Source organism: Erigeron canadensis, chromosome 4 (genome assembly GCF_010389155.1).
Source record: "Erigeron canadensis isolate Cc75 chromosome 4, C_canadensis_v1, whole genome shotgun sequence".
Classification (NCBI taxonomy): Eukaryota; Viridiplantae; Streptophyta; class Magnoliopsida; order Asterales; family Asteraceae; genus Erigeron; species Erigeron canadensis.
The window spans coordinates 52,065-62,752 of NC_057764.1; the positions used below are offsets into that span (position 1 = coordinate 52,065).

Sequence of the window (10,688 nt, forward strand, 5' to 3'; positions counted from 1 at the left end):
AGAGTACCAGGTATATGTTATTTTTCATGTAATCTCAAGTATATGTTTTTAGAGTTGAGTTGTGGAAGTTTTGAGGGCCTGATTTTACCAATCCATTAATGAATCTCCAAGAACTTTTACTGATATTGTCATCAGCTCAACTTTAACTCACTGTATTAAACAAGATAAGAAATCTATATCTGGTAGACTCTATATATCTGCACACTTGGTATATTCAATGAGCTTTGGGTTATGTGCTTGATGTTCATATTGGTGTTACAAGATAAAGTCTAGCTAGTGGTAGACGGTTATGATCTGGATTTTTGATTCCATTCCACACCCTAATAGGAAATGTATTTATTCATGTCCCTACAACCGAAATCAAAATACCAGACTACCACATTGTCTTACACTCTTACCTTTTGATATTTAAGCGCTAGTGTCAACTCATTGATGAGTTTTCAAAACATGGAAGTCTTACATCTACAGCCCGGAGTTTATTGCAGTTTATGATCATGATCTAGCTTCTTTAATGTGTGGATGATGACCCTTTCTTGTTTATCGTTTTCCCTAAACTACTTGAAGGAGATTTAAGAATAAGCAGTTTCTCTCATGGTTTGTTATGCTTGGACTGTAATTATAAAGGATCAGCCTATTATCTTTACAAAAGCTGGCGTTTATTTTGAACCCATCAATTATATTTTGTTGCTATTACTATTCTTTATATGTTTGTGTCTAAGTGGCCCTGTCAAACTGTTGGTTTTGGGACCTATCCTATTACTAAGCTTGATAGGATTAGTGATGTGGAATTGAACAATTGCAGTACATGTATAGCGTGCCCCTTGCCAAGCTAAAATTGCTTTCTCGTTTTAGGGTCCTTACCCTTAATATTTCCACTATTCTTAGGCGTGCTGTAGATGACTCCGCCAATGGTTTGACCTTGAGTTTGAGGTTTACTCTGCCATCCATCCAAGCCAGCGACCAAGTCATTGAGTATCTATCACCATTACTTCTGCTGCCTCTTTAGATTAAAGTACAAACTAATCAGATTTAGATTTAGACTCAGATTGGGTAATTATAAGTGTTACAATGTTTGATGCGAAAGAAGCGTTGCAAAGTAAACGTCTTCATTATGCCAATGACGCGGTGCAACGCTATATTGTTTCTTGGTTTTATTTGTGTGACCTAATGAACAACTGGCATGTTTAATCATGATGTATAATAGAAGACAAGTATGCTTCATTTGAGTTTTTAGTTGATCAGCCTGCACATTGATTATCTATAGTTTTTATAGAAAATATAAAGAAAGTGTTTGTGGATCTTGAATAATCTGACTTAATCTATTTTAATTGCACTAAATTAAACCATTTTACTTTTAATCCAACTCGTCTGCCCTTTCCATTTTGCAACCTCTAACTCTAAGTTATGATTATTTCGCTGTCTCATTTATGAATTTCGATGGATTTGTCTATTATTTTGATTCTACAGACTCATTCAGTTGCAAAGGACCTTGTCAAGTATCATTCGCCAACTCTTGGTCTGATTATTGGTGGTGCAGCACAAAGAGGTGAGGCTGCGTGTTGTGAAGGGAGTTAATTAATTGGTAGCTACTCCTTGCCGACTTCTTGATCATCTACAAAACACTAAAGGATTTAATTTGAGAACCTAAAGGTATAGTAGTTCCCTGTAGATATCTATGCTGTCGAGGATGACCTAACGAATAATTAACTGTGATTTTATAGCTTATTTAGTCTTGATGAAACACTATTTTTCTAGGAAGTTTTGATAAAATGTAAGTTTTGGTTTTTGCAGTGCTTTGTCATTTATGTTGGAAGCCAACTTGAAGAAGAAATGAAGCAGATTATCAACATCTTACCAAAGGTATGTTTTTGTGTGTGTGTGTGTGTGTGTGGGTCGGCAGCACCATTTATGTGTTTCTATAGAAGATTGCAGTTTCTAGACATTGATGTGATTAGATCGTCGTCACACTTAATTGATTCGCCTACTTATGAGATTTTAGAGTATCTACGGGATCTTGAATAATATCTGTTTATAGCAGCCCAATATATTGCAATTATGATATTTTACTTATTGCATTATTATGAACTAAACTATGTTCTTTTGTCATTTTCTGACAACGCAAACTGATCTCTTTTCTGCCACTCGGACCAAGAAGGTACGATACCCGGGTCAAATATTCAGTCTTAGACTCTTAGTTCAACTTTAATTTTTCATGTGTATGAGCTCAAATCTCTAGTTTGTCCTATCATTGTTAAATGTTAGAAGTGAAATGTTTTCGCAAACATATTATATTATTCAGAATTACAGTCTTTTAATTTCTTCCCCTTTACCAATGAAAGTAATAAAAAATTTCAACAATGTTTAGCATAGACAGATGTATAATGACATTTAAGGAAAGGTTATCTGATTATGGGATGATATTATAATATTATGAAAACCTTGAATAAGGAAAAAAACACACCAAGTTAAACCTTTTGTGATATTTGATTTAATCCCGTCACTCAAGTATGTTATCAAGCCTTCAAACTTCCTTTGTATGGAGAAAGATAGTGTAACTAAATTTAGGGGAACATACTTTTGTCGAAAATATTGTATGTATAGGAACTTTTTTAGTCCCAATGGTGTTTTTAGTGTTTTGGGAAAATTTTTTGTAAAACTAAAAACCCCGGCGTTTGAAATGTTGGACTTTACTTTTAAGATAAGGGAGACATTCTAAACATTGGAGATCTATTACATGGCAATAAATTAAATAATTATACATTTTATCAGATTTCTATTACTATTAAAAAGTCATACAATCTATTGCCACGTAATAAAAGTCCGGCATTTAAAACTCCTCCCTTGCATTGAAAAGCGAAGTCTAATGTTTCAAATGCCAGGGTTCCTAGCTAGGTTTACAAATTTTTTTCCCAAAAACACTAAAAACACCATTGGCATTATTAAAAATACCATTCTTACACATAAATATTAAAACTTTTTTTTGGCCACCGACTCTAAAAATTTACTTATAAGCCCTTCAAGTATGTAATTTGTTTCCTTTCGATTGCTTCCAACTAAAAAACTTGTATTTTTTTTTTAATGTAAACTACATATTGGGTATGTTTGGCAAAACTAGCTGGTAGCGGTTAGCTGTAAGCTGTTAGCTGAAACTTATTACTTTATTGATGTGTTTGGCAAAGTAGCTGAAACTTCTAATGAAATATGTAAAATGACATAAATAGACATAAAAATAACTAATATTAAACATTTGTATATATGTATTCATATATTCCCTTAAAACAAACTAGCTTTAAGTCATTAAGAACCTGATAAGTCTAAAATGTCCCTCACCTTAATATATATTTATATACCCACCTCTTCAGTTGGACCAATTACCCCCGAATCTATTTCATTCTTAAAACAAACTTCCGCGGCAACACACGGGTATTATGTTCGTGTATTCATATGTATTCCTTCTCGATTAAGTATACATGTATAGAAAAAATTCATAAGAATATAAAAGTCATACATGAAAAACACTACGTATAGCTATCTTTATACATGAATATAAAAACATAAAATTCATAAAAAAAGAAAACTCAAACAATACTACCTATATAGTTACATGATTTCAATACCTGTTACAAAATATGATTTCAAAGTTCAATTATTCAAATACATGTGTCCTCGGCAACTAAGACGACTCAGGTGCACAAACAAGTAAACCCATTCTTTAATTTTGTAATCATAGTAAGGTCATCTAAGTAATTTGATAACTAAAAGCTACAAGCTTTTGTTAAACGCTAGTAATACCAACGTTGGAGCTTGAAGCTTTTTCTCATAATCCAAAAGCTTGAAGCTAGTTTAACCAAACAAGACTTCTAATTAATTAGGAGCTTTATATTAAAAGCTAGCTTGAAGCTCCTAAAAGCTCCTTCCCAAACATACCCATTGTCTTAACATGAGACTAAGATTTAAATTATGTAACATTTTTTATACTTCTAATATGAAAAAAAATATTTTTCATGATAATACTTTAAAGATATAAATAATATGTACAAACATTCAACATATAAAAAATATTATAAGTAGCAATACTTTCACAATTTGACAAAATGTTTATGGAACTGTAGCCGAAATTGGTAATATATAGGAAATGAAATAGAAATTTTGATGGTTTATGAATTTTTTTTTTTAATAAACGAGTGGCCCACCTGATAAATATTTGATAAACAGATGACCTTCATATGCATCATCCTTTTTTAATATGGGAAAAAAAACATTTATTTTGTCATTACGTAAGTAAAATATATAATGTTTTTGGTTATTTATATTTCTATTTTAACTTAGCCTCGATACATTGTGCAAGTACTATCCAGTATCCTTTTTATATTATAAAGTAAACGATATTTTAGATTCATGTTTCTAAACTTAGATTCAAAGGTCAAACGAATGAAACTTTTTCAAAAACTCAATCAAATAAATTGAATCGTAGCATGGACAGCTTTCATTAAAATTTGTCAATATTACTAATAGGGTGTTTGGGATTGCAATTTAAATTGATTATCTAATTATTACGTTTGTAAAATGTAAATAATCTAAAATGTTTAGGCTAATGAGTTCGAGTTGACGAGTTGAAAATATCCAACCCAAAACGACTTGATATCAAAATCAACATGGAAATCTCAACCAAAACCCGTTAAACAATCAAGTCGAACCCAACCACCACCACCAACAAATAATCGGGTTGGGAATGGGTTTGGTGGCTGTATTTAAGGTCACATGGGTACGTAGGTAAGTTGGTAGGTTGACACGTTAAATGGATTGGTGGATTGATTTCAGATTATGTGGCTTGGTGGTTTGACAAGTTAACTTCAAGTCAAACGGGTTGTGGGTTGCCGGATCAAATAAGTTGACGGGTCAACCTATTAAAAACCATAATATAAGTTTAAATATTTTTTTGTTGGCAGATTCACTTGTTAACCTAAAAAGTCAACCTAACCGTGACCCAAAAAAATAAAATTAGCAGGTTACCGGGGTCGAGATTTCATAACCCAAATCCAATTTTAAGACTTTATTTTATCATTATGTTCGATTTCATAATAACTTTATTCTTGGATAAATAGGCTTTTGATTTATTTGGTAACCCGGTTACAGACCGAATATTATCTAGTTTTAAGTCTGCACTATTGTAATTCATATATCATAATGTATACATTTAAATGTGTGAAATTTTAGTTCAATATAGTGTCACACCCCAATATCTTAAGGTAATAGAAAATTTACCCTTTTTATAGTTTTGACACTAAATTAATTTCCTAGTATTTTGTTTTGAGTTAAGGGGTTAATTTAGTTGGAACTTTAGTGGCTAGCGGGTATTAAACCCACTAAAATTAGTATGGGACGTGGCCATCTAAGAAGAAAGCCAGCCACATAGTGTTTGTGACTCATGTTCTCCACTTCAAATTTCACTTCACTTCTAACTAACTCATCTCTCAAATCCTTCCAAAGTTCATGCAATTGAATCATCAAATCATAAATTAAAGAATTTTAATCATAAAACTATATCAACAATCATCTCCTATTGTATTAGAAATTGAAATTTGGGGCTTTCTTGGAGGTGGTGGTGACAGAAAATTCTAGGAAGAAAAAGGGGGAAGAATTGTGATTTGATAACCCTAATTCTTTGTCTCTCATTCTTGAGGTAATGATTTCCATAACCTTAATTCTATTTGTTATTAAAATTTAGGGTTCTTAATCTTAGAATTTGGGGTTTTTTGCTATTTGGGAATTTCAAGTAAAACCCTAATAAAATTTGATTGAGATATAGTTAGTTTGATTTAAAGAGTTTGTTGGTAATGAAAATCCCTCATAGTAAGAATCTCATAATTTATGGTGTTTGACTAGTAAATTATGAAACAAAGTTTTATGAGGAGAATATGGAATTTGTTGGAATTATTGAGTAGCCAAACACCATAGTGATGGGATTTATGAATGCAAGTAGATACTTGCAAGAGAGTGAGTTTTGTAGAACTCATAGATGTTGTGTTGATTCATGTATAGGTGTAGAAGAGTGAGTTGTTGATCTTGTAGCCTTATTATGTCAACCAGTCAAGTTTGAGGTGAGTGTATATGCATGTAATCATGTTCTTGTTATTAGAGGTCATAGGTGGGTAAATTCCTATGACCCATTTGTTGATTTATTTTGAGAGCTAGTAGGTGGGTAAATTCTTACTAGTCATATTGTATGCAAGAGCTAGTAGGTGGGTAAATTCCTACTAGCCTAATTGTCCATGGCCATGTTGAAAATGAATGTATGTTGTTTGATTTGTATGAAAAGGCTAGCTTGCTAGGCTTATATGGTGCTTGATGCACAAAGTTGAAATGACATGATTATGATTATATGTGTATGCATTCACTAAGCGTAGCTTACGTTTTAGTTGTTTAAATCTTTTATAGGAGTTGGTAGTAGCAACGGTAAAGAAGCGTTAGAGTGAAAATCAAGTTGAAGGTTCTTGCCATCTCAAAGGTTGGCATATGGGTAACTTGGGTAGAATATCCCTATTGTACTTAATGGCTCTTGATACAAATCCTTTCGGTAACTTGTCACTTTGGTAAACTTGGTTTTGGTACATTTAATGTGTTTATGATTTATTTTTATCTGGGAATGATAAGGAAAAGTTTGATTGTGAGTTGAAATGCTGAAAAACGTCAAAAAAAGTGTTTTTGGTGTACAACAGTGAGCACAGCCTCTGTGTCGCAGAGTACGGCTCTTGCCCTGTGCAAAGGCCGTGCTCCACTGACCTCGAACCTTGTTTTTTTTTCGAGCCTTCGTTTGACCTTTTTGGGTCTTGAAACTTATATAGTAGTTTATTTACATCATTTTAAGAACACTACAAGTGTCTTTTTTTGAATTGCAACATTTTGATTTTTCGCGAAAAATGACCGTATTTTTCTAAGTATAAAGTCTAAAGTTTTGGTTTTCAATAATTACGCTTTCATTTGGGTTGAGACGTTACATATAGTTTTACACATATAAAAATGTATATGACAGACTTTTTAAAATTAATTATTTACTTTAACTAAAAGTGCGAATATTGGTAATGTAATTTTTTTTGTTTGTAGCGTATTGGTCATCCATATCCCATATCAATATATGATTTATTCAAACAAATTAGTGATTCAATAAAAAAAAACACAATTATTAACTAAAATTGACTCAAATCGATCATTTGTAGACTCTAAAATCTAAATATGGAAGGGAAAAAAATAATTAGTAATACAATAGAAAAGAAAAATTAAACGAAATACTTACTACAATTGACCCAGTTCATTTGCTTTTTAGTAGTCTCTAAATATGGAAGAAAAAAGACTAGCATGTTCTTTCGTAATCACACAGTATTATGTTTATTTTTGTATTTTATATATTTATATATATAGTAACGGAATCTAATCATTATAAATTTTAGTATTAGTACTCGAAATATATGACATTGGAAACCGAATTTGTATATCCGTATAAGGAAACAAGTTTCTTCGCCTCGATCAAATTGGGAGGTAATCTTGAAATTAATCCGAATTGTAAATTAGTATATTCTATCTTTCTTTTATTCAAAATCTCAGTCATTCTTTTTTTTTTTTTTATAATTTTTTCCTTCAAAACCATTGAGCAATCTCGTATGGCTTCTGAAAAGAAACGCAAGAGAACCACACAGAAAATGAAGACATACGAGGATAAAGTGAGTTATAAAAAATCACCACGGGGCAATAATGGTCCGATAAACATGAAAGATGTTCGTTCGTGTTTACTTTTGGATGACAAAAAACTTGTAAGTGATATAAAGAAAATGGGAGTATGCAAAGATAATGTGGGTTCATCCCGATCGGTTGTTAGTACTAATATTAATAATAATAATTCATTTGATATAATAAAGTCTATGAAGCAAGATCACCATAACGCTGCTTGGATTTTGTCGGCGCAAATAACTCAAGTCAAGTTTATGCCGACACCAAATATGAGGATGGTGGTTTTTGGAAACGAGTTTGGGAATATTGGATTTTGGAATATGGATCATCAGATGGAAGATGCTGCTGACGAGATTGGGATTTATGTTTATTACCCTCATCCAGCATTCATTTCTGGTCTTTCCATTAATCCATTTTCATTGTCCAAGGTATTACACGTTTATACTTATATACTTATACTTATACTTATATATTTTACATTTTTATTTTTATTTTTATTTTTACTGATCTCTTTAATTAATACACATGATATACTCTACGATATACGTACCACATAAAGTGTCACAGACAATATTGTGACCATTCTGGCCACCATGCCATTCGAGGCTTTCAACACACATAAGCATATATAGTTAACGTTAGTTTGGTTTTTTGACTTTGATTGTAAATAATAATACCCTGTATATTTTTTTTCTTATTGTAATGTAATATAATACAGTATTATATTAGATAATACATTTTATTCACATGCATAGTTTTCTTTTAATAATACATACGTATATAATTATCTATTGTATGAAAATATATAACTCTGTCGTGGTATACAGTTTGTACGTTGTATAAAATGTATGTAATTACGGTAATTGAAAATAACATTTTTTTTGCATTTACATCACCTCTCGTAAATAAGAGAGGGTCCCTATCGTATCCATACATTTATTTTAGAACGGATGAGGGTGCTTATAGTATACATACGTTTTTCAACATGTAATTCATATAATTCTTTTATTATTATTATTATTATTATTATTATTATTATTATTATTATTTTTTGGAATGAGTTTTTTATTGAAAGAAAATAAAAAACTAAAAGAAAATCAAAAAAATAAAACGTAAAAATTTAAAAACCACACCAAAAAATGGGAGAGGGAGAGAAACTAGTAGTTTTCACAATTATCACCCATGTTTAATTAGTTCTCACATAACATCAACCTATTTTAATATATATTTTAAAATACTTAAATTATTTTAATATTAAGTTGTGTTACAAACATTCATTTTCATTTTATTTCAGTATAGTGTAAATTGTAATGGCATGCGAAATTAAAGATCCATGACAAAATTTTTTAGTGTAGAAACGAACTTTTTAGTGTGACAAGTCGTCTTTTAAAAAAAAAAATACACGGTGACATTTTTGTAAATATTTTGACTTCAAACCTAAGCTGACCCATCCCAAGCTGACCCAACCGAACCCTAAGCTGACCCAAACCCCATAATCTACATTTGTGTAAATTATGTATAGATTGTGTCAAGCGGACCCAACCTGACTCAGACCCCAAGCTGACCCAACCCAACCCCAATTAAGCTGACCCAACCCAGAACCCAAGCTGACCCAAAACCCATAATCTACATTTGTGTAGATTAATTTACATTTGTGTAGATTATGTGTAGATTGTGTAAAGCTGACCCAACCCAAGCTAACCAAACTGATCCAACCCAAACTAACCAACCCAAGTTGACCCATCCCCAAACTGACCTAACCGAACTCCAAGCTAAACTAACCCATTTGACCAAGCTGACCAAGCTTCAAAAAAGTTTAATATTATTTACGATTATGCCACCGCACAACTTTTTAATTTTTGCCACATGTCGCGTTTTGATTGGCTTATAGGACCTTCTCTTTAAGACACCTTCTTTCAGGATTATATATATATACATAATACAGTAATTAATTTGTGCATGGTTGTGTGTATATATGGATGTGCAGATTATAAGTAGCTGTTATAACGGGTATATACGTGTCTTGGATGCTGAACGTGAAAGTTTCGATCTAGCATATAAGAGCGACGAGCTAATTACTTCCATATGTGGTAGTCCATATAATGACATGAACTCTTTATTCTTTGGTGAGAGTAACGGAGACGTCTCTACTTTGGACTTGCGTTCTTCTTCTTCTTCACGTCCTACTCGGTCATGGAGCTTACATGAGGACAAGGTTTACACCATTGATATTAACTCGCAAAATACAAATATAATGGCCACTGCTTCTAAAGATCACACCGCACGCATTTGGGATTTGAGAAAACTTGATAATAATCCAAAACCGCTTCAGATAATTAAACACGATTATCACGTCAATTCTGCTTATTTTTCTCCTTCTGGAACTTATCTTGCAACCACCAGGTATCTATATTTCAATACGTACGTACGTACTCATAAAATATCTTGAGTATATACTAGTAGCTGGAATAAAGTTATGTATATTTATATAGGGTGAAAATTATTGGATAAACTACTTAATTAATTAATTTACTAATGATTGATCGATGATGATTAATATATATATGATCTGTACGTATGTAGCAAAGACGATTGCATCGGGATTGTAGATGCAAGAGATTATAATGTTGAGTGCATGCTATACCACTCCAATCACATATCCAGCAAAACTGCTCGTACTAATTTGTCAATCAGGTAGGTAGGTATTAACTTATATAAGCGGGCGGCCGGGTATGTATGTCCGATCCACCTCTTTTTTCCAATATATATATATATATATACGTGTGATCGATATATAAACCTGTGCATAACTTAATTATTGTACTCCGTATGTTAGGAAGAAGGTTTATGGGTTTATTAATAATTAATTTAAAGGTTTATGATATATGTAAGCCATCAAATCAAGTAATAGATCTAGCTAGCTAGATTATTAATTATCCACATTAATTCATTCGATCTAAGCA

General features: G+C 31.9%; 1 long non-coding RNA gene across 1 annotated transcript; it reads left to right on the forward strand.

Annotated features, from left to right (window-relative positions):
- The first annotated feature begins 1,637 nt into the window (after positions 1-1,637).
- On the forward strand, positions 1,638-6,457 carry LOC122595236. The gene is made up of 3 exons (XR_006323211.1): positions 1,638-1,650; positions 1,792-1,860; positions 6,439-6,457. It is a non-coding gene; the product is annotated as an uncharacterized LOC122595236 (long non-coding RNA).
- The last annotated feature ends 4,231 nt before the right edge of the window (positions 6,458-10,688 follow it).